Source organism: Syngnathus floridae, chromosome 22 (assembly GCF_059516105.1).
Source record: "Syngnathus floridae isolate MCC-2025c chromosome 22, RoL_Sflo_1.0, whole genome shotgun sequence".
Taxonomy (NCBI): domain Eukaryota; kingdom Metazoa; phylum Chordata; class Actinopteri; order Syngnathiformes; family Syngnathidae; genus Syngnathus; species Syngnathus floridae.
The window spans coordinates 7,425,308-7,448,690 of NC_142434.1; the positions used below are offsets into that span (position 1 = coordinate 7,425,308).

Below are 23,383 nucleotides of genomic sequence, written 5' to 3' on the forward strand. Positions count from 1 at the left end.
TCACATGTCCTGAGTGTTGTTGTTAGTCACCTAAATGTTGAACAGAGGCTGTGATTTACCGAAGTCAAATTCCTTGTTTGGCACGCTCAAACATGGCGAATAAAAAACTCTTGAATCTCTTGAATCTCTTGAATCTCTCAGCATCGCGTCTCTGCTTTTTGCAGATGACGTGGTGCTGTTGGCTTCTTCAGGCCGTGATCTCCAGCTCTCGCTGGAACGGTTCGCAGCCGAGTGTGAAGCGGTCGGGATGAGGGTCAGCACCTCCAAATCCGAGTCCATGGCCCTTGATCGGAAAAGGGTGGAATGCCCTCTCCGGATCGGGGATGAGATCCTGCCCCAAGTGGAGGAGTTCAAGTATCTTGGAGTCTTGTTCACGAGTGAGGGGAGGATGGAGCGTGAGATCGACAGGCAGATCGGTGCAGCGTCGGCAGTAATGCGGACCCTGTACCGGTCCGTTGTGGTGAAGAGAGAGCTGAGCCAAAAGGCAAAGCTCTCAATTTACCGGTCGATATACGCTCCTACCCTCACGTATGGTCACGAGCTATGGGTCGTGACCGAAAGAACGAGATCTCGGATACAAGCGGCCGAAATGAGTTTTCTCCGCAGGATGTCCGGGCTCTCCCTTAGAGATAGGGTGAGAAGCTCGGTCATCCGGGAGAGACTCGGAGTAGAGTCGCTACTCCTCCACGTTGAGAGGAGCCAGATGAGGTGGCTCGGGCATCTTATCAGGATGCCTCCTGGACGCCTCCCTGGGGAGGTGTTCCGGGCATGTCCCACCGGTAGGAGACCACGGGGACGACCCAGGACGCGCTGGAGAGACTATGTCTCTCAGCTGGCCTGGGAACGCCTTGGGATCCCCCGGGATGAGCTGGACGAAGTGGCTGGGGAGAGGGAAGTCTGGGAGTCCCTCCTAAAGCTGCTGCCCCCGCGACCCGACCCCGGATAAGCGGAAGAAGATGGATGGATGGATGGATGAATTTAGTGCATTTTACAACGGAATAAAATTGAGCAGGTTTAAGTTATCGTAGGTGTGGCCCTCTGACACAACTCAGGTTTTTCATGTGGCCCCTTGTAAAAATTAATTGCCCACCCCTGTTATAGGGTAATGTTTGAAAAACGAAAAAAAAAGTGTTAAAGCACCCCCGTCACCTGGATCAAAGTAAATCATTTTCCAGACGGGGGAGAGAGGGGGTGGCACCCGGCCATCACAATGCTTGAATTACAGCACAATGTTTACAAACACAAGCCTACACCCCTCTACCTCCTGTTATTTTTATAACCTCATGACCCCCTCATCACTTTGTTGTTGTTGTGTTTTCTATTGCTGAAGTTATCGGAAGAGTCAACCTGTGAGTGAATGACAAGATGAGTGAGTCAAGAAGAAGTGATTTTATTGCATTTGTGATAAAGCTGCAACGTTTGCAAAGCAAAGATTTCAACAAAAGGTGGATCTACAGCCAATCTTCTGCGCCACTTAAGAAGTCAGCATCCAACTGTTCAGCTGCAAGAGGTGAGAGAAGACATTCGCCTAACTGAAGCTACTACCAGCATTGCTAAAATAAGCACTGATCAAGCCAGACAAACCAGACTGACTCATTTTGTTTCACTGTTCCCCTCTCCCCCAGGGGATGGATCAAAATCACATGGGGATGGGTTAAATGCAGAGGACAAATTTCACCACACCCAGATGTGTGTGTGATGATGATCATTGGGACTTTGGACTGGGACTTTGCCCACACCCTCAACTTAATCGTCAATAGTGGCAAAACTGCAATAAAAGAAACCCTGGAAAAAGTAAAGGCAGTTGTTGAATATATGCACAAAAGCACAGTTGCCGCTCAAAAACTGCGGGCCACCCAAAAACAGTTAGGCTTGCCAGAAGCTCGCTTGAAGCAAGACTGCCCCATAGGGTGGAATTCAACATTCTACATGATCCAAAGTACTCTTGTGAACAAAGATGCAATAATTACAACTTTAGCACTTGCAAATCCAAAATTATCAATCCCAACACCAGAGGAATGGGAGGGAATAAAGCAGGCCTGTGACATTTTGAAGCCCTTCGAAGAAGTCACCAGGGAATTATGTGGCCAGAGGTATGTGTCATGCCGTTATGTTTTGTGGGTCATTGTTGTCTTGTCTTTTTTGCCGTATTGTCACTTCCTGTTTTATTTTGAAAAATAACTCTCCTCTAGTTTCAGTTCGTGGGTCCTTCCTCTATGCGTCAGTCTGCTTGTCTTCCCTGATCCTAATTCCCTGTGTCCTTAATCCTAATTGTCTGCACCTGTGCCCTTACCCTTCTGTGTATTTAGTCAGAGTCTTTCCCTTGTCTTGTGCCAGTGCATCTTGTCCCGTCCAGAGCACCAGCAATCACGTCAGTGAAAGAGACCTTTTTTGAGAACCTAGTTAATGAAGAAACCTTTGTCGTCAAGCCTAAGCTCTATGTATTTCAGTTTTTGTTTTTTGGCCACCTCGTTTTTCCTCTTTGGAGGCGCTTTTGTTTTTTTGCTGACTACAGCCTGTTAGAATAAATTCCTTTTGTTTGTTGTCACTCTGCATCCAAGTCCTCTCCTTGATCCAAATCTGACAGTACGCACTGGCCAGTCATGGAGTTGGCAGAGTCGGAACAGCTGACCGCCGCAGTACGCGGCTCGCCCAACACCAGGAGCAAGTGGAGGTTCTGGGTCTTGGAGTCCAAGGGCTCGCAAAGAGCCAGGAAGAATTCCGAGGGGTGGTGGCCGCCCAGGTGGGACTGCTGAGCAAGCAGATGCAGGAAGTTCTCTCGCTTTCGACCGCGGGATCAGCGGCGATGCCCAGTCCACCAGCTGCCTCCCCTGCGGCCCGTACTGCTATCGCTCCCATTGCCGTGGGAGCCCCAACTGCCGTGGGCGCCCCAACTGCCGTGGGCGCCAGACTGGCTCCTCCGGAATGCTACCCCGGAGAATCCGGGCTTAGTAGAGTCTTCATCACCAAGTGTGAAATGCAGTTTGAGCGGTCTCCAGGCGAATTCTCCACGGAACGCTCCCGGATAACCTTTATGGTCTCCTAACTCACGGGAAGGGCCCGGACGTGGGCAACCGCCGAATGGGCTAGGGATTCTGCCACGTGTCATTCCCTCCCCGCCTTCATCGAGGCCCTGCGTATGGTGTTCGATTCAATCTCCTCAGACCGAGAGAAGGCTCGGAAGCTATGCTGGCTGACCCAGGGTCGGGAGTTTGTCGGGGACTACGCGATCCGCTTCTGCACTCTGGCCGCGGAATGCAGGTGGGACCCTATGGCCCTGTATGACATCTTTCTCAGGGGCCTTTCGGGGCCTATCCAAGATCAACTCATCCCCCTCGACCTCCCCACCGACCTCGACGCTCTCATCGCCCTAGCTATTCGCATGGACAATCGACTACAGGAATGGAAGAAGCCGCACGCATGCAGGAACACACCCGTGTTCTCCCCCACATCAGTGGCCGGGTCTTCGCCCCTCGAAGCACACCGCCTCATGCCGAACCTGTCTCCGCTGTCTCCTGGGATCGAACCCATGCAGTTGGGCAGAGCTACGTTGACTGAGGAGGAAAGGCAGCGCCAATGCCAGGAGGGTAAATGCTATTATTGCGGTGCGCAAGGACATATCCTCCCCTCCTGCCCGGTAAGGAAAGGCCTGATGGTGAGTACCTTTTCTGCCACCAATCAGAAGGTTCTGGGCCTACCCATCGGCACAATTACTTGCTTAGGAAAAAACACTGAACTTGGGGTGCTAATAGACTCCGGGGGCCGATGAGAGTTTGGTCGACTTTTCGTTTGCCCGAAGATTAGGGGTCAAGACTGAACTGTTAGACATGACAGTAAAAGCCAAGGCGCTCAATGGAAAAGCGCTCTTTGATATTACTCACGTAACCGAACCCATCTCTGTCTTTTGGCAACCATCATGAGAAATAAAGATTGCATGTCATAACCTCCCCTATGAACCCTCTTATCCTCGGATAGCCATGGCTAAAACAGCACAACCCAACCATAGACTGGGAATCCGGAGAGATAAGGGGATAGGGACCCCATTGCCAAGTTTCATGTCTCGAATCTAACCCCCCAATTGACTCTAAATGTGGTCCTGACCCTGTTTCTACTTCCTCTGCCCTAGACCCAGAAACCCCAGGTCTGACCGGAGTACCCGAGTGCTATCACCAACTCACAGAGGTATTCAGTAAAGTGAAGGCTACCTCTCTACCGCCCCATCGTCCGTACGATTGCGCTATCGACTTCTATCATACCCAAGGGGCGGCTTTATTCCCTTTCGGCACCCGAAAAACAGGCCCTGACTGATTATATTGACGCGTCTCTTAAAGCAGGTTTAATTAGACCGTCACCGTCCCATGCAGGGGCCGGATTCTTTTTCGTGGGCAAGAAAGACGGTACCCTATGCCCCTGCATAGACTATAGCCCACTCAATCAAATCACGATTAAGAACCGGTACCCTATTCCACTCATGACAACCGTATTTGATCAACTGCAACAAGCTTGGGTGTTCACCAAGCTAGATTTGCGCAACGCGTACCACCTAGTGCGCATCTGGGAGGGGGATGAATGGAAAACGGGATTTAACACTCCGAGAGGACACTTTGAATACTTGGTGATGCCGTTTGGCCTCACCAATGCACCCGTTGTATTCCAGGCCATGATTAACGATGTACAGAGAGACTTTTTGGATCGTTTTGTTTATGTATATTTGGACGACATTCTTATCTATTCACCGGATTTGGAGACTCATAAATCTCATGTTAAGATGGTATTGCAACGCCTCCTTGATCACCAACTTTATATCAAAGCCGAAAAGAGTGAGTTCCACGCCAATAATGTATCTTTCCTTGGCTTCATCATAGCCCCTGATAAAGTGCAGATGGACCCGGCAAAAGTAAGCGCGGTGACTAGATGGCCTACACTTGATAGCCGCAAAAAAGTGCAGCAATTCCTCGGCTTTGCTAACTTTTATAGGTGGTTCATCAGAGGCTTCAGCGCCACAGCGGCTCCCCTGCATGCTCTAACATCCCCTAAGGTTCCGTTCTGTTGGACGGCGAAGGCGGAGGCGGCCTTCCAGGAGCTGAAGAGGCACTTCAGCTCCGCTCCCATCCTCACGCTACCTGACCCATCCCGCCAGTTCGTGGTGGAGGTCGACTCCTCCAACCGGGGAATCGGGGCCATCCTGTTGCAGAGGGCCCAGACCGACAACAAGCTCCATCCGTGCGCGTTCCTGTCCCGACGGCTGACGTCCGCAAAGCAGAACTACGATGTGGAGGATCGGGAGTTGTTGGCGGTCAAACTGTCTCTAAAAGAATGGAGACACTGGCTGGAGGGAGCACAGCAACCTTTCGTGGTTTGGACTGATCACAAAAACCCACAGTACATCAAAAAGGCTAAAAGACTGAATTCACGCCTTGCCCAAGTTACCTTCGGCCAAGCGAACGGCGGAGGTCATGATGAATCAGATTTTTAGAATTCACGGATTCCCATGGGATATCGTCTCTGATAGGGGTCCCCAATTTATATCTAGGTTTTGGAAGGAGTTTTGCAAACTCATTGGGTCTCCCGTGAGCCTCACTTCGGGTTATCACCCGGAGGCGAACGGCCAGACGGAGCGCATAAATCACCAGCTGAAAACCGGTCTCCGTTGCCTGGTGGCCCAAAACCCCTCATCATGGAGCAAGAACCTCACGTTGGTGGAGTACGCCCACACTTCCCTGCCTACCACTGCTACCGGGATGTGCGTGTTTGGTTACCAGCCCCCGGTCTTCCCCGACAATGACCAGGAGGTGTCCGTTCCCTTGGCGCATGCCTTGGTGCGACGCTGTCGTCCATTTGGTCGGCGGCACGGGCCACTCTGATCCGCCAAAGGGACAGGGTCAAGAAGATGGCCGACCGCAGCCGGCAACCGGCATCCGTCTACCGGCAGGGCCAACGAGTCTAATCCTAATTGTCTGCACCTGTGCCCTTACCCTTCTGTGTGTATTTAGTCAGTCTTCCCCTTGTCTTGTCTTGCTGTAAGTGCGTCTTGTCCCGTCCAGAGCAACAGCGATCAAGTCAGTTAGAGTCCTTTTTGAGAACTTAGTTAATGAAGAAACCTTTGTCGTCAAGCCTAAGCTCTGTGTATTTCAGATTTTGTTTTTGCCACCTTGTTTTCCCTCTTTTGTTTTTTTGCTGACTCCAGCCTATTAGAATAAATTCCTTTTTTGTTGTCACTCTGCATCCGAGTCCTCTCTTTGATCCAAGTCTGACAGCTATTTTATGAAATCAATTTCTGTCATCATGTAGACTAATTAAACCATATATAAGTGCTGTAATAATTATATCTCTGCTGATCAGTTATTATTTTTATTTTCAGAGTGGAAAACCTTTGGACGCTCCATCAATTGCCGGCGGCGCTCACGGCCAAAGTGGTGGCCTTAAAAACCATGACGAAATATACAAGATGGGTCCTAAAAGAGGATGGCACGGTGGAGACACAGTGGTGGCCTTCTGTGATGGCCACCATCTGTGCAAATTTGTTCTGTTTGAGAATTTAGTCTCCGACGTCTTTGTCGGAAGTACTTTTCGCTTTATTAATTTTGGCCAGGGAAGAGAAGAAGGGGTCCTCCTCTCCCGACACAACATTTTATTGTGCCATTTACGTGGCTGGGGGGATGGAGGTGACGCCAGATTTGAAGGTGAAGGGGACAGCTCTGCTGTACCCTCCAAGCATTGACAAAGCCTTGAAGGACATCCGCCATGAGGTGTCCTGTTTACGACAGACGGCATTGTCTCTGCTGTAAGATCAATCTCTCTCTTTTCGCTCCCTCTCTTTCATGAAGTATTGATTTTTATCAATCTTTCTTTTTTAGATCCGCCCCATCAGGATGGTGCTGACACGTGGGTTTCCGGTCCCATTGGGCATTGTTAGGGTTTTTCAGATTATCCTTATCATATGATTATGTTGGAATGCAACCGGTAATGAATAAGATAACTTGTCCCATCCTACACAAGGTCGTAAAACACCCCCTGATATGTTTTGACTAGAGCACAAGGGCTTCCTATTCAGCCTACTCTTACCCCCACTCTGTTTCTCTTAATAAATATGCCCTTGCAGGAGGGAGAGTTTTAGACTTCACTCCTTCAACGTGTGAGCTCTCCACCTGCAGGTGTCTAAAAGGACTTGCTTGTCTCCTGTGTGGTTCTTGCAAAATAAGTTGGAGTGAGCGAATCTCTAACATTTTGGTGCCGAAACCCGGGATCCCTCATACCCGCTATCTGTCTGACGAAGAAGGACGTGCTGCATTGTCGACAAGCCAACGTCCATTAGGAGGACCTGGAGAAGAAAGTCCTGGGAAGAGAATTCTTTGCTGGGCCAGCATCTTAGGTCTGCCTTCGTCTGACAGAGGTGGATTGACGGGACCCGGCAGTGCAACGAACCAGGGGACAAGTAAGTTAAAGGCCTGAAGTTGTGTGATTGTGTTGTTGTTTGTGAAACGCGTAAAAAGGTAGAAGTGCACAGGAAAAAGTAAGTTTTGTGGAAGGAGGGGATGTTGTAGAGTCCCCCTCTGGATGAGGTGTCTCTTTTGGAGCAGTGGTTCTCAAACTGTTTTAAAATCTCAGTACCTCCGTGGATCATTATTTAACGACCACTGTTCTAAAGAGTACAACTTTGCGTTGGCAGGGCTGGGGACAAGGACTGTTGTCTTTAGTTCCCAGGGAAGGTGGGGGGTGTTTTAGAGTCCCCTCACTGGATGAAGCAGCTCCTTTTTTTAAAAGAAGGACTTCGCGTTGGCAGGGCTGGGGACAAGGACTGTTGTCTTTAGTTCCCAGGGAAGGTGGGGGGTGTTGTAGAGTCCCCTCACTGGATGAAGCAGCTCCTTTTTTTTTTTTAAAAAGGAGGACTTCGCGTAGGCAGGGATAACTTGTGTGATTGAGTGTGTGACTGGTAGGATAAATTGACTAAATAGCAGTTCTAGCGTTGATCCACGGCAATAAAACAGGCTAGTAATCTGTTGAAAGGACAATTTAAACCTGCATTGAGGATCCTCAAAGAAAAAAAAAATTGAAAAAAAAAATTGTAAAACCTTAATCTACTATAATTAAGATGGGAAATAAGAACGGTAAATCTCTTGCTCTGCTCTTCTTTGAGATGAGAGGTACATGGCAAGTAGATTTCTTAATTGTATGCAATATATGCCGAAGTGGAAGATAAAGTATGGAGTAGAAGGGAAGTTGAAATTTGAAATGTGGAAGAAGTGGTAGAAGTGCTAGAGTGTGATTGAAATCTTCACAAAAAGATGAGAACAAATTCAAGAGACAAAAGCTAGAAAGACAAAAACTGATGAGGTCACAAGTGTTTGTCAGACCAGGAGACAATAAGGCCCCTGTGAGCAGGTGCAAGGCCGCAGCTCAAGCCACGGCTCAAGCAAGGGGCAAGAGGAGTTTCCGGTCCTATGCAAATCATGTATCGAAATTTAAAAGATCTGAAACCTCTCCCATATGACAGCAAAACATGTCATTGTCCGGTTATCAAAAATCTTTTTAGATTGTTAGAGCTCCTGTCCATACAAGAAGTATGACAATGCTGTTTGTATGCCCAATTACAAATGACTAGAGATTAAATTGTGTTACACTAAAGTTAAAATATGCAAATCAAGTGGTAAAGAAATACAACTTGCTTCTAGAAGATAAATAAATAAAATTAGAATGTGCTGTCCTCGTGTGCATGGGAGGGACCAGCTCATGATCGACCACAGGAAATGGCCAGCCTGTGACGAATCATTGGTGCTGGGACCTACCTTCCGCACGCGAGAGCTGTGCATGTGTGTGCGTATGTGTTAAATTGATGAAGATTGGCTAAACTTTTAGTATAAAGAAATTTTCCAGACTGTTGTCTATTCCAGTGTTTCCCAACCACTGTGCCGCGGCACACTAGTGTGCCGTGAGAGACGTTCAGCTGTGCCGTGGGATTGTCCAATATTAATTACGGAGCGCATTGTAAACAGGATCGCCAAACCACTGGCCAGTTCGCGCAAGGCCTGGTCAGCCACTTGCTAATCGTGCATGTGTGGAGAATCGGAGAATCTTGAGATTTCATATTGTGTTGATCTGATTGTATTGCATCGGCACATATTCAGTTTATGTGTGTGTTGCTGTGTGCTTTTGCTAACAGTGACAGACACTATGACGGTTGTGGTGCGTTTGCGGTCCAATGGAAATCAGAGCATGCAGTTCAACCGGAGAACCTGGATTGGTTATTTTTCACATACGTAAAATAAGCAGTCAAGTCGAGATTCCTCGACTGTGATAGCCACTCAGCTGCTGTCAGAACAGCAGAGCGTCTTTAAAAGTGACTTTGTTCTTATTGTTGCAATATTTATAGACCTAGTCTAAAACAGTAAACAAAATCACGTTGATTCTTTTATTTTAATCACAATCACTTTAAATAGTTTATTTCTTACACCGTCTAAAACCTTTTTAAAAAACTGTCACTTTTATTTAAAAAAAGGAATACAATTTAAAGAATATTTAGTATTTATTTCTATTAAATTCAAGTCATTAATCTTAATAAAAACAATCCTAAATACCTATTTGATACAGTGGCAAAGCTAACTCTGCGCCAGCCGACCCCCGATAGCTCCTTCCACTCAGCTGACGAGTTTATGAAATTTTTTGCTCAAAAGATTGAGTCCATTAGGGACGAGATCAAGAATACCATTCCAATCGCTCCGCCGGTTACTAGCGCTGGGGATCATGCAATAACCCTCTCAAATTTTAAAAGCATGTCCCTTGAAATGCTTACAAAATTGGTTAGTGCGGCTAAACAAACAACATGTTTACTCGACCCGCTTCCAGCCAAACTACTTAAAGAATTATTTCCAATTTTAGGACCGTCCGTTTTAAATATAATTAATCTGTCTGTTTCCTCTGGGATAGTGCCAACAGCCTTTAAAACCGCTATTATTAAACCGCTATTTAAGCGAGCAAATCTTGACCCGGACTGTCTCAGTAATTATAGGCCAGTTTCAAACCTCCCATTCATAGCAAAACTTCTCGAAAAAGTAGTAGCACAGCAGCTTATTGATTACATGGTCGCTAATAATCGATATGACTCTTTTCAGTCTGGTTTTAGAGCTAATCATTCAACAGAGACAGCACTTGCTAAAGTGACTAATGATCTCCTCATAGCTATGGATTCAAATACGTCGTCTGTATTGTTACTACTCGATCTTAGTGCTGCCTTTGACACTGTAGACTTCGATATTTTATTAGGGCGTCTTAAAAGTTGTGTTGGTATCTCAGGGTCAACACTAAGCTGGTTCAATTCCTATCTATCAGACAGGACGCACCGAGTGGTCCATGGCAATACGTCCTCTGAGCTTTATAATGTTACGTGTGGTGTCCCACAGGACCGATTTTATTTAATATTTATATGATTCCGCTTGGGGACATAATACGTAAATATAATATTAGCTTTCAATGCTACGCGGATGACACCCAATTATATATGCCGTTACTTCCTTCGTCTTAACCCAGATAAAACTGAGATGTTGATAATTGGTCCTACTCGTTATCAACACTTATTTAAGGAAACCACTATAACTATAGATAACCGTACTATCACTCAGAGTGAGACGGTAACTAATCTCGGGGTAATATTTGACCAAACGCTCTCCTTTAAAAAACACATTAAGAATATAACCAGGATTGCGTTTTTTCACCTTCGTAATATTGCTAAGATTCGTCCTATCGTCTCGACCGGGGATGCGGAAACTATTATACATGCGTTCGTCACGTCGCGCCTGATCTACTGTAATGTATTATTCTCTGGTCTTCCTAAGTCCAGTATCAAAAGTCTACAGTTAGTGCAAAATGTCGCTGCGAGGCTGCTCTCACGGTACAGAAAATTTGATCACATTACCCCAATATTAGCCAAATTACATTGGCTCCCAGTCCATTTAAGATGTGACTTCAAGGTTCTTCTACTAACCTATAAATCACTGCATGGCTTAGCGCCTTCATATCTCGTCGACCTAGTCGTTCCTTATGTTCCGTCTCGTAACCTTCGTTCGCAAAACGCTAGTCTTTTAGTTACACCGAGGGCCAAGAAAATGTCTGCAGGTTCTAGAGCATTCTCTATTCGGGCTCCAGAGCTTTGGAATGCCCTACCAATGGATATTAGAACTACTACCTCAGTAGAAACATTTAAGACACTTTTAAAGACACTGGGGAGGGGGTTAGGTGGCTCAAAAGCTGATAGCGGCTAGCTGGATTCTCGGGGACCAATTCAAGATGAAGAAACTGCAGCTCAACCCCCTTGAAGACACTGCCAGGACAGTCGCGGGCACCTCCGACATCCATTTTTTCATTGATTTTCATATTATGTATTACTTGTGCCCTCTCTGCATCCATTACAACCTGGTGATCCTGAAAGGGGGATCCTTCCATCTGTGGTCCCTTCTCAAGGTTTCTCATTTTCCCCTGGCAGGGGTTTTTTGAGTTTTTCCTTGACCTTTTGGGAGCTTAAGATCAGGGGATGCTTTGAGAATAGTTGTCAATTTTGGCTATGTGAAGCCCTTTGAGACTGTTTGTGATTTAGGGCTATACAAATAAAATAAACTTGACTTGATTAAATTATCCGACTCTCCATACATATATAGGAATAGGACTGTACGTTTCGTTGTAATATAACTGATTTTAATATAGGAGCTTAACTGTTTTTTGTTGGGGGTGTGCCGCGAGATTTTTTCCAATGAAAAGGTGTGCCGTGATTGAAAAAAGGTTGGGAAACACTGGTCTATTCAATTTACACCGCAGAACAGAAACAATCTTGACAGATAAAAATGAGAGGAAAAGAGAGAAATTTGTTTGCGAGCAGAAACTATTCCACACTAGTGCATGTTAAGTGCCGAGCCCACATGAGAAATTCAAAGAAGAAAAAAAAAAAGAAAAAAAAACGACAGAACATGCTTTCAGGAATTGGAAGAAGATAACTTGTGAATTTAAGATTTTGCGATGCTACATTTAAAAGGAATAATTGATTGGTTGTGTTATAAGATTATATAAAATTCTAAATGCAAGCTAAATCTGAAAGATTGAGTTCTTCAAATTTAAAAACAAAGAAAAAATTCAGATTAATTTGCCAGTTGTTTGTTTCAGTTAAGGTTTTTTTTTGAATTGGTGGATTGTTCTTCCAGGAAACTTGAGTTGAAAATGATATATGAATGTTGTGTGGTGAGCTTGGATGAATTGTGATAGCAAGACTCCTTTTTGGAGACTGTGTGAGATGCATCTGATGAGCATTGATGAATGACTGCCTGAATGGAAGTTTGAATATTTGAAGTCGTTGGCGACAACTATAGAAAATTAGTAGAGCGAGTTGAGAAGAGTGATTTTGAGCACGTTGAATGCTGAAAAGAAAACGTAGCTTTTGGATTGATAATTAACTAGTGAAAAAACTGGAGAACCAGTAACACGTAGAGGATGTGTGAACTCAGAAATTAAGAAGCGTTTTGGAAAGAAAGTCAAATTAAATGATGATGAAATCATATGTAGTCATACAACACTTTACTACATATGGATTCTCTAAATCATACAATTGAGTAAAATAAAACATACATTTTGATTTGTATTCAAATTTCTAAGATTCTTGTGATAAACAATGAGAAAACGATTGAAAAGTAACTAAAGAAACTACAAGAAAGTGAAAATGTCTACCGTATTTGCCGGTGTATAGGTCGACTCGGTGTATAAGTCGACCCCCTAAAATTCGACGGAAATTTACGATTTTATGATATATCCTTTGTATAAGTCGAGCTCAATTGTTGCATTATATTAAACTTCAAAATTCAATCAGAAATATGCGAAATTTATTGACGAAATGTGTTCAAATTCCGGGAGGCCGTGCGCATGCGCAGTGGCCGGAAATAACTCCAGCCGAGCGGATCGGCTGTTTATAAGCACCGTGGAGGAGATCGCGGAGCCTCATTCGACTTCCAGCGGCCGGCGAGCTCGCGCACGCCGCCCGGCACCAACGGGAGGCCGGAAATAGCTCAAAGCCGAGCGGATCGGCACTTTATAAGCACCGCGGAGGAGATCGCGGAGCCTCATTCGACTTCCAGCGGCCAGCACACTTGCGTACGCTGCCTGGCACCACCGGGAGGCCGTGCGCACGCGCCAAGTGGCCGGAAATAGCTCCCGCCGAGCGGATTGGCTCTTTATAAGCACCGCGGAGGAGATCGCGGAGCCTCATTCAACTTCCAGCGGCCGGCGAGCTCGCGCACGTCGCCCGGCAAATCCGGGAGGCCGTGCGCACGCGCCAAGTGGCCGAAAATAGCCCCCGCCGAGCGGATCGGCTGTTTATAAGCACTGCGGAGGAGATCGCGGAGCCTCATTCCACTTCCAGCGGCCGGCGAGCTCGCGCACCCGCCGGGCACATCCGGGAGGCCGTGCGCACGCGCCAAGTGGCCGAAAATAGCCCCCGCCGAGCGGATCGGCTGTTTATAAGCACCGCGGAGGAGATCGCGGAGCCTCATTTGACTTCCAGCGGGCCGCGCACTCGCGGACGCCGCCCGGTTCAAATTTTCTAAGTGCAACGCACAATGAGATGCATGAGAAACGGCCTTGGTTACCATCACATTTGAAGCGATGAATACGAAGTTAAATTTTATGACTCGGTGTATAAGTCGAGGTCGATTTTTTTCGGTCGATTTTGGATCGAAAAAGGTCGACCAATACACCGGCAAATACGGTAATCATTTGCTAGCTGAGTCGCTCCCCATACGGGGAGGCCATCCATTTACTTGCTAAGCTAGTTATCAAAACAGTCCAATTGCCACGAAAAGTAGCTGTGTGCACGTGTGCAGTACACACACACACACGAGACTGATAAGGTGTCAAGAGGTAACAAGCTTGCAGACAGAACCACAAAGCTGCAGCGCAAAAGGCACTTCAAATTTTATACACACAAGAAGCAGATTAAATCAATGAAACATTTTTAAAGATGTGCAGCGACAAAGTCCATAGAGTGAAATTCAATTATGGACGAAAAAAGGGGCAAGATTAGAGAATGGCATCTATAAATGACTTACCCTACCAAAGAACCTATGCAAATGGGCAACAATATTGAGCCATGGTGCGTGTCACATGGCTCAAGAGGAGGGATAGTGGGGCAGGTCAGTCAGCTTTAAACAACATATGGATTTGGTTCATATTCAAAACATTTTCAAAACAAAACAAATTTTATTTTTGGTAGAGCTTGTTTCAACAAAAACAAAAAGACTGAATGCCTTCAATTTAAAAGATCAATTTGACCTTTGCAGGATGATCTGTTGTGTCGGATCTGGACTGCCATGAAAGTATGATGTTTATATGTGTACTTTGTCAACAACCGCTGTAGATGTTAAAGAATGGGATGAATATCTAGAATGAATGTGGATAATTTGTTTCAGGTAACTAACTATAAGAGTAACTGAAAAAAGAAACAGTTGATTGCTTATGGCAAAACAAGCTGCAAAGACAGAAAAAAAATGAATATGTCATATGTATGGATTTGCGACCGATTATTTATGTTGTACTGTTGCCATTGACCAAAGATTATGTGAAATCTGTTACGTCTACTGGATTGTGAAGTGTGTGACAGAGCAGTCTATATAATATCCATTGCGAGAAAAAAGAAAAAAAAAGAAGCCATTGCTTTCAGAGAATGTAGTCAAGCGAAATTGTATATACATCAACATGCCAAGATCTGGGGAAAAAGCTGGTAATAACCAAAATATCTTTAAATTTGAGAGGCGACGATGATCTGACCAAAATTGATGCAATTGGAGTCCCTAGAGGAGTTCCTGATTAATAAGAATTAAATCACCAAATTGCAGTGGGATGGGAGTCCTCCATTTGCTGCTGGTAAACGATGAACAAGAACGTAGACAGGATAAATTACATCCATTACAACATGCAGAAAATTGGGCAAACGGACACAAGCAGGGCTCGAGGCAGTGCATGAACAGCTAGCCACGCCTTCCCTAATGTCGATCCAGAACCACAATGCTCATGATATGTCGTTGTCTGAGAAAGGAGGCATCTGCGCAATGTTTGGAGAACAATGCTGCACCTTCATCCCCAACAACACCGCCCCTGATGGGAGCCTGACGGATTGCAGGCCTGCGATCCCTCAAAACGAGGATGAAAGAGCACTACAAGTGGATGACTGCTTTTGGGAAGTATAACGCCATTGTGTCCTCAATTTTACCATCAGTTGCAGTGTTTGCTGCTATGCTCACCTTGTGTGGATGTTGCATACCATGTCTTCGTGCTCTGTTTAATCATCTCGTCACTACAGTAATATCGCCCATGGAGGACGAGATTGCTCAGATATACCTAATGTCTGAGCGGCAATGTGATGATGTTGATCGCAAAATTCCTGCATCTGTGTTACCAGACTTTTCCCAGATCCGTGGGATTCTGAATGATGACATCGCAACGTTTATCCTTTGGTGTAAACATATTTGTCCTCATGAATGTGATCCGACGACTGAGAGTCGAGAAAAGGGGTTGTTTACGGTGATGTGTGAATTTTAGCAAATATGTGATAAACAGTGGGGAAATGTCAGGATAATTAGTTTTGTAGAAGCGCTGGCCGGCCTGAACCGGAGGTCTCATACCTTCGCTCAAGGCCAACACATCTACCAGGTTTTAGGGAGTTCTTATACTCCCTTCCTTGTCTTACCTGTGAGAGGCCCTCACTAGTTATGAACAGAACACCTTTGTTCTTTGTCTAGCTAAAGAGAAGTTCTTTACCTTGTAGTTTCTATTTATGAATTGTTGACCGGGACAGTTTTTAAGTTATCCCATATTTACTCAATGTTTGGTTAAGTAGACTTCATGCAAGTGATCTCACATCTACTTGACGTTTATTGGAGTGTATGCACGAGAGGTATCTGATGATTTACTCATCATTATTATTGTGTGAAACGTAGCAAGAAAGTCTAGAGCATTGCTTTACAGGGAAACGGCATCCAGGAGTTGGATATCAACACCGAGCTGTCACAATCAGTGTTGCCGACCCATCCCGCTCTGGACTTGCAGACGGAGGAAACTGGATGGGAGCTTTGGACATCACCGCTGTGTGCCAGGATGAGAGAGCCGTTTTCAAGGTGTAAGGACTCTACTACCAACATGGCTGCACCATCGGACGGGACCTTCTTCGTCCAGAAGTTCAGAAGCACTGCCTCACCTGCATCCTATGAGTGCACGTGCCTGTGCAGAACGGATCATGGTTTTGTGGTCACAAGAGTTGTCCGATGCTGCCTGCCAACTGGACACGAGTGTGTGCGCCAGTGTGAGTGACAGACCACACCTACAGACTAGAACATCCTCAGCTGACGAAAACACAAGCACATATACAACTTCTTAGACGTGACAGATGTGATAACGATAATGAAACGTGGATTGCGTAGATGCTGTTCTGTTGAGCATGTTTTACAGAAACTTGATGATTTGACCATCGAAAATGCTTCGCAAGTGATGGATACAATGATGTACTGTTTCTGTGTTTTTCTTTTTATTTTTTTTATTGATAGCATTCTGGTCGCCCAAGGCAGAGGGACCGTGTGAGAATTTTCCTGCTAATAACATCTGGCCAGCAGGTTTTTCGCTTACACAATAAGTTTGATCTGGGGTATTAAGGTAATACCTCATCTTCAATGGAAAGTGTTGCTATCATTGTTTGTTGTTTTTTATTTTTACTATTCTTCTTTCTTCATTATACATATATGTTTTTTTTGTACTTGTCTTTGTTGTTTGGGGTGGCATAATCATATGATAAAACAGGAGGGAGATGTTAGGGTTTTTCAGATTATCCTTATTGTATGATTATGTTGGAATACAACCGGTAATAAATAAGATAGCTTGTCCCATCCTACACAAGGTCGTAAAACACCCCCTGATATGTTTTGACTAGAGGACAAGGTCTTTCTCTATCCAGTCCACTCTTACCCCCACCCTGTTTCTCTTAATAAAAATGCTCTTGCAGGAGCCGAGAATCAGACCTCCATTCGAACATCGCTGCACGCACAGCGACGAATGGACTCTCCACCTGCAGGTGTATAAAAGGACTTACTTGTCTCCCGTGTGGTTCTTGCAAAATAAGTTGGAGTGAGCGAATCTCTAACAGTGTCTCTCTGGTTTAACTCTATTAAGCCTCAGATACGTACAGTCTGTTTTCTGTTCTCCTTTATTTATGTATGTATTTATTTATTTGTTTGTTTATTTGTTTGTTTATTTATTGTTTATTCATACATTTATTTGGTTACTTTGTTATTTTTGGCAGTGCTTTGAACGCTGAAGTTGTAATCGTTTTGATTTGCACAATTGCTGGACTTTCTACATTTCTTTGCCTTAAACCATGTTTACATTATCTTTTGTATATGTATCCCAAGTCTGACTAACACCATCTACAATCATGCTACAGTTGAATTATTAAATAAAAAAAAAAACACTTGTTGCGTTTGTATGGAGTGGAGATGAACGCTAATGCAAGTTCTTTATTCTTCAACTTTTATTTTTCCCCACTCGTGTCTCACATAGCAGTACAATCCCCCTCACGCACCACAGCGCACCCCACTGACAACATTATGCGAGCCCTCAATAACACACTATATATTATAGTTTCAACATACTATAATACCACACCACTGACTTTAACATTAATAATAAAAATCAGCATTCCCATACTCAAACATAACTTTTTCAAGTCAAATGCAGAACTTTTGACACACTACTGTCTTTCATTCAGCTGGAAAAAATAAATAATTCTGTTATTTTGGCCCAAAAATCACCAACTTGGTTTGGTTTATCATGTTTTGTGTTTCCACTATTTAAAATTTGAAATTGAACACATTTAAATCAAGTCCAATTTGTTCATTTTATTCTTGTTGATAAATTTTTTATGTTTAGTATTTATTGAATCAGTAAAACATTTTATGTCTTTTGAACAGTTAGATTGACTTTGTTTCTTAATTTCGTATTTTATTCACATTGCTGTGATTGTTTACAGCTGTACTAACTTCATCTTGTTTTTCCTTTTTAATCACTTCACTGGTTCTTTTATATCAAACAAATTATTTTAGGTGCATTTTCTGACATGTTTCGGCGGGTTCTTCCGCCTTCATCAGATTGTCACCGATGTGGTTGTGACGTGTCTATCAGCTGATGGATGAAGGCGTGGCTCACCTGTCAGATTTGACAGGTGAGTCACGCCCTCTGCTGTCCGTTCACCTCTCCAGGATGCTGTTCCAGGTTGTAGAGAGCATGTAGGCGCCCTCATCCCTGTTGATGGTCCTTGGTCCCCTCTTGCGGATCTCAATGGCCTCCCTGATCCAATGCTGTTTGTTTTCTTCAGTGTGGATGACTCCGGCCTTTTCCCAGTCCATGATATGGTTTTCTCTTTTACAGTGGTCGGTAATGGCTGACTTATAGTGTTTCTGTTCTGCTTGTAGTTTTATTGCTCTTGTTTGTCTTGTTGCTGTCTCCTTCTCACACTCCTTCTTGTGTTGTTTTTCTTGTGATGAAGTTCCTCCCTGTCTACCCGATGTACGATTTGTTGCATGATTTGCATGGAATCTCGTATATAGATTTGCATTTATTTTCCGGGTTGACTCTGTCTTTTGGGTGGACCAGTATTTGACAGAGTGTTGTATGTGGTTTGATAGGTGTGTTTATGTTGTATTGTTTCATGGCTCTTTTGATGCGTTCCGTAATTCCTCTCACATACGGCAACGTCACCATTCCGCTGGGTTCTTGTTTCCGTATTTGTTTCTTTCTTTCCCCCTGTGTTTTGTATTTTTTGTTTTTTACCTGTTCTGCACCTTTGGTTATTGCCCATTGTGGATATGGATATTTTTTGAGTGCGTGTTGTATGTATTGTTCTTCCTGTGTTATGTCCTCCGGATCCGTGATTATTGTGCGTTCGTATAGTGTTCTGACTACTGACAGTTTATGTATGGTGGGATGTTCTGATGTCCAGAGGAGGTATTGGTGTGTGTGGGTTTTCTGTGTACTTTTATTTTTATGTCTCCGTTGTCTGTGTGGTGTATGCTGATGTCTAGAAAGGCTATGGATCGATCTGTTTCTTCTTCATGAGTGAATTTGATTTTACCGGTGGTGTCTATGGTGTTGAGATGGTCTGTGAGGTGTTGTGTATGTCCTGTTTTTGTTTTTTCTAAAATGTCATCGACGTAGCATCTCCATAGCATGGGTTTGTATGTGTCCGGGGCTGTTAAGAGTGCCTTTTGTTCTAGATCCTGCATAAAAAAATTGCACATGATGGCAGAATGAGGGTCTCCCATGGGGAATCCCTCTTTTTGCCTGTAGATTGTGTTTCTGTATTGGAAATATGTGGAGGTGGCGATGAAATGGAGTCGTTGGGTGATGTCTTGTGCTGTTAGATTTGTGCGTTTCTTGAGTGTCCTGTCTGCTGATAGTCTGTCATGTACTATGTGTATGGTGGCCTGTGTGGGTGTTTTTGTGAAGAGTGAAATGACGTCGTGTGATATGAACATTTCATCTTTCTGTACCTTTATGTGTGTGAGTTCTGTGGCGAGTTGTTTCGAGTATTTCTGTGAGTGCTTTTGAAAGATTATACGTGAGTGACCCTATGCTGTCTACGATGGGGCGGAGAGGTGTACCTGGTTTATGGATTTTTGGTGTGCCATAGATTCTGGGGTTGATGTTTGCTGTGGGTATTAAGTGATTGTATGCCTGTTTGTTTATTTTATTTTCAATGAGTAGTTGTTTGAGTAATGCTTTGAGTTTATTTTTCTTGTCTTCTGCTGGGTCTTTTTTTACTACTTCGTAGGTGTCGTCCTGTAGTAACTATTGCATTGATTCTTCGTAAGTGTCTTTGTCCATAATTACTGTTGTTCTACCTTTGTCCGCTGGGAGGATTGTAATGTCTTTATTTTTTGCTAGTGTGATCATTGCGTTTGCTTCCTGTTTTGTAATATTACTGGGTGGTGATTTATCCGTTTTTAATATACCTGCAACTTCATTGCGTAGTGCTGCTTTTTGTCCTGGATTATGTATTTTTTCGCATGCTAACTCCATGGCTAAAATGAAATCATCGAGGGGTATGTTTTTGGGTGTGATCGCGTAGTTGAGTCCTTTTGCTAGTATGCTGCGCTCTGTCTGGGTGAGTTTGTGGCGTGACGTATTGTGAATCCATTTATTGTTGATGTGTGTGTGGTCCGGTTGTGCCTTCTTTTGTGCGATGAGTCTGTCCAATTTCCCGATGTGTCATTTTTTTGTGGCGGCAAATTCCTGTTCGTGCATATTATCTAAATGTCTGTGTAGTGTTGTTTCCGTGTTATTGTCCAGGGCATACTGGTGTTTGAGTTGTTCCGTCAGTCGCTGTAGTTCATCGTTGATGTTGTTGAGTTTGTTGGTTGTGCAGCGTATCCGTTCTTTGTAATAAATCGTACATCGGGGAGACAGGGAGTAACTTCATCACAAGAAAAACAGAACACAAGAAGGAGTGTGAGAAGGAGACAGCAACAAGACAAACAAGAGCAATAAAACTACAAGCAGAACAGGAACACTATAAGTCAGCCATTACCGACCACTGTAAAAGAGAAAACCACATCATGGACTGGGAAAAGGCCAGAGTCATCCGCACTGAAGAAAACAAACATCAGCGTTGGATCAGGGAGGCCATTGAGATCCGCAAGCGGGGCCCGAGGACCATCAACAGGGATGAGGGAGCCCACATGCTCTCTACAACCTGGAACAGCATCCTGGAGAGGTGAATGGACAGCAGAGGGCGTGACTCACCTGTCAAATCTGACAGCGAGCCACGCCTTCATCCATCAGCTGATAAAGATGCTTCACAACCACATAGGTGACACTCTGATGAAGGCGGAAGAACCCGCCGAAACATAACGCACCTAAAATAATTTTTTGATATAAAAGAACCAGTGAAGTGTGATTGTTTACAGCAATGGGTCCCATTTTATTAGTCTTTGGCTAGGTTTTGAACTCACAACCTTCCAACCTTCCAGTCTCAGGGTGTACACTCTACCACTAGGCCACTGAGCTGGAGCTTTCGTGTTGTTTTTAGTTTATATAAACTTTTAGCTTTTTTTTATTTTAGATGCTCTGATCGTTTGGCATTTTCAATTTCAATGTACATGTGACAAAGACAATAAAGATCTACTTACTTATCTACTTATCTATCCGTGTAACTAATAAAGTTCTGACGCTATGCCCAGTTTTTTTTTTTTTTTTGACTCCACCACGCATAAAAGCGGGTGGAGACTCCAAGCTGCCCTAATTGCAGCAAACCCGAAGACAGAGGTAAATGGTTTCTCAGGTATCTCCCCTCCAACTTGAAATTTGATTTTCGATAAACATCTTCGATAAACACTGAGGCATGTGCCTAGTTCATTTATTAATTTATTAATTTAACCTGGACTTATATGTTGGTGTGCAAATTATCATTTCCAAACTGGGTGGAAGTTAATCAAGTATTCTAAGATCCTCTCTTTTCATTTACAATACTCAGAAAAAATATTGTCCTGTTGTCAAAATGGCCTTTTTCTGAGGTACATTCTGATGAATTTGGTATGAATTAACTCCATCAGATGCATAAAAGTGAAAATAAGTCGTAAAACAAGCATAGGCGGCACTTTTAAATCTGCTATTTTGTTTTACCTGTGAAAATTAATGCTGTATCATAAGAAGGCTGTTCAAAGTCTGTGAGCAAGGCTTTTGCACGAGGAAAATTGGCTGTCCGTGTGTGCACAATGGGACAAAATGGCCATACCCATGTGCTTGTAATTTGAGTTAACAAGGAATGACATTGCTGGTTTAAAGTTAAAGTCGATACACAAACAAACAAAGGATAATTAGTAAAATCACATGCTACAAAAACAAGCAACATTTAATGTTGCTTTGGTTGCTTTCGGTCATCCTTTTTGCAATTGGTTCGAGTGAAGGATAAATGCTTCACCTTGTCCCCAAATGCAGCAGTGGGATATGCATATGCCAGATTGCGAAGTACTTTGCACATAAAACGGATCCAAAAAATTCTGGATCTTAATTGTCACTTTCTCTTTCAGAATGAACAGAAACGTCATAAACGCCAAAGTGGTGGGGATAAGGAGGGACGCCCGGGCCAGAGGCTGGAAGCCGGATGGTGCCTCAAGCGTTCAAATGGACGGCAGCTACGAAGTGAGACTGTTGCCCTCTGTGATGGTACCAGTGCTATCAAGTTGACCATTTTTAGTCATCTGGCCGGCAAAGTCACAGAGGGCAACAGTTACGTGTTCGCCCATTTTACCACAGACGCGGGAAACCCCAACGTGCTGTTTTGCAAACCAACCAGCAAAATCTACATGGGGGCGCATGTAGAGTGTAGTGATGACTTGCAGGCTGAGGCAATCCAACTCCTCTTCCCCACGTCGGTGCCAGTGTCTCTAAGCCAAGTGCTTGAAAACCCTCCGGAGGGGCTGGTAACTATTGAGGGCCATGTTGAAAGTGTAAGTTTACTTCACGCACACATGCATGTTTAAATATATATTTAGAACTACTAAAAATACAAAAATGTGTTCCCTTGCATTAAACATTGCAGGATAACACAATCGTATGTCTGCTTATTCCCATTTAGAAACAGCCAAGCAGAATGGTGTCGGTACGTGGGGCTCGGTTGGTGCCATTGAGCATCGTATACGTAAAACAAGTAAGCTGTGGTTAGAGTGGCGGTGTGGAGGGAGGCCAACTTGACCCCGATCAAGGTCGGGGCATTGTACACCTTCACTCACCCGAATGCCGGGACCAATGAATTTGGACTGTCTCTCAACACAACACAATATTCAAAGATATCAGTGAGTAAAGAAAAGGCTGTAATATGGAAAAGGAATTTCATCAGTTTAGGTTGTTTTGAATGAACGAGTAGAATACTACGAATGCCGGCTTTCCATACAATCTCGTTCAAATTTTACAACTTTACGAGAAAGGCTGTTGAATTGTGACCAGCGCGTCTGCGAACAACATGGGGACAAAACGCTACAGATAATGGAAGAACTTCATTGACACCCTGTGAATTAGTAATTGCATGTGATGTGACTGTGATGAATTGACCTTTAACTTTATAGACTTATTTGTGACCTTTGAGTTATATAATTGTTCTCAGTTTTCACCTGAGCAAACCTAATTGTGTTTTTAATCACGAGGTCTATGAGTCCTATGACTAATGATTGAAGAGGAGGAGGTCGAAACACGTATTGCCTTGAGTGTGTGGAGCAAGGCCTTTGCTGAGCCGCCAACAATACCGGTATTGCAAGGTGGACTCCCACTAAAACTTGTGTATCCACAGGGTGAAGTGGTCGAATTATGTAAATTA

The 23,383-nt window shown here is 44.3% G+C and overlaps 2 long non-coding RNA genes across 3 annotated transcripts; both read left to right on the top strand.

Annotated features, from left to right (window-relative positions):
* Nucleotides 1-389: 389 nt before the first annotated feature.
* On the top strand, nt 390-13,233 carry LOC148379536 (uncharacterized). The gene is made up of 4 exons (XR_015855373.1): nt 390-1,510; nt 1,626-2,093; nt 6,362-6,784; nt 6,858-13,233. It is a non-coding gene; the product is annotated as an uncharacterized LOC148379536 (long non-coding RNA).
* Nucleotides 13,234-18,458: 5,225 nt separating this feature from the next.
* Nucleotides 18,459-23,026, top strand: LOC148379537 (uncharacterized). Of its 2 annotated transcripts, XR_015855375.1 has the most exons (4): nt 18,459-20,785; nt 22,101-22,236; nt 22,327-22,520; nt 22,649-23,026. It is a non-coding gene; the product is annotated as an uncharacterized LOC148379537 (long non-coding RNA). The 2 variants fall into 2 exon arrangements; XR_015855374.1 differs by lacking the exon at nt 18,459-20,785 and having other exon boundaries at nt 20,974-22,236.
* Nucleotides 23,027-23,383: the final 357 nt, after the last annotated feature.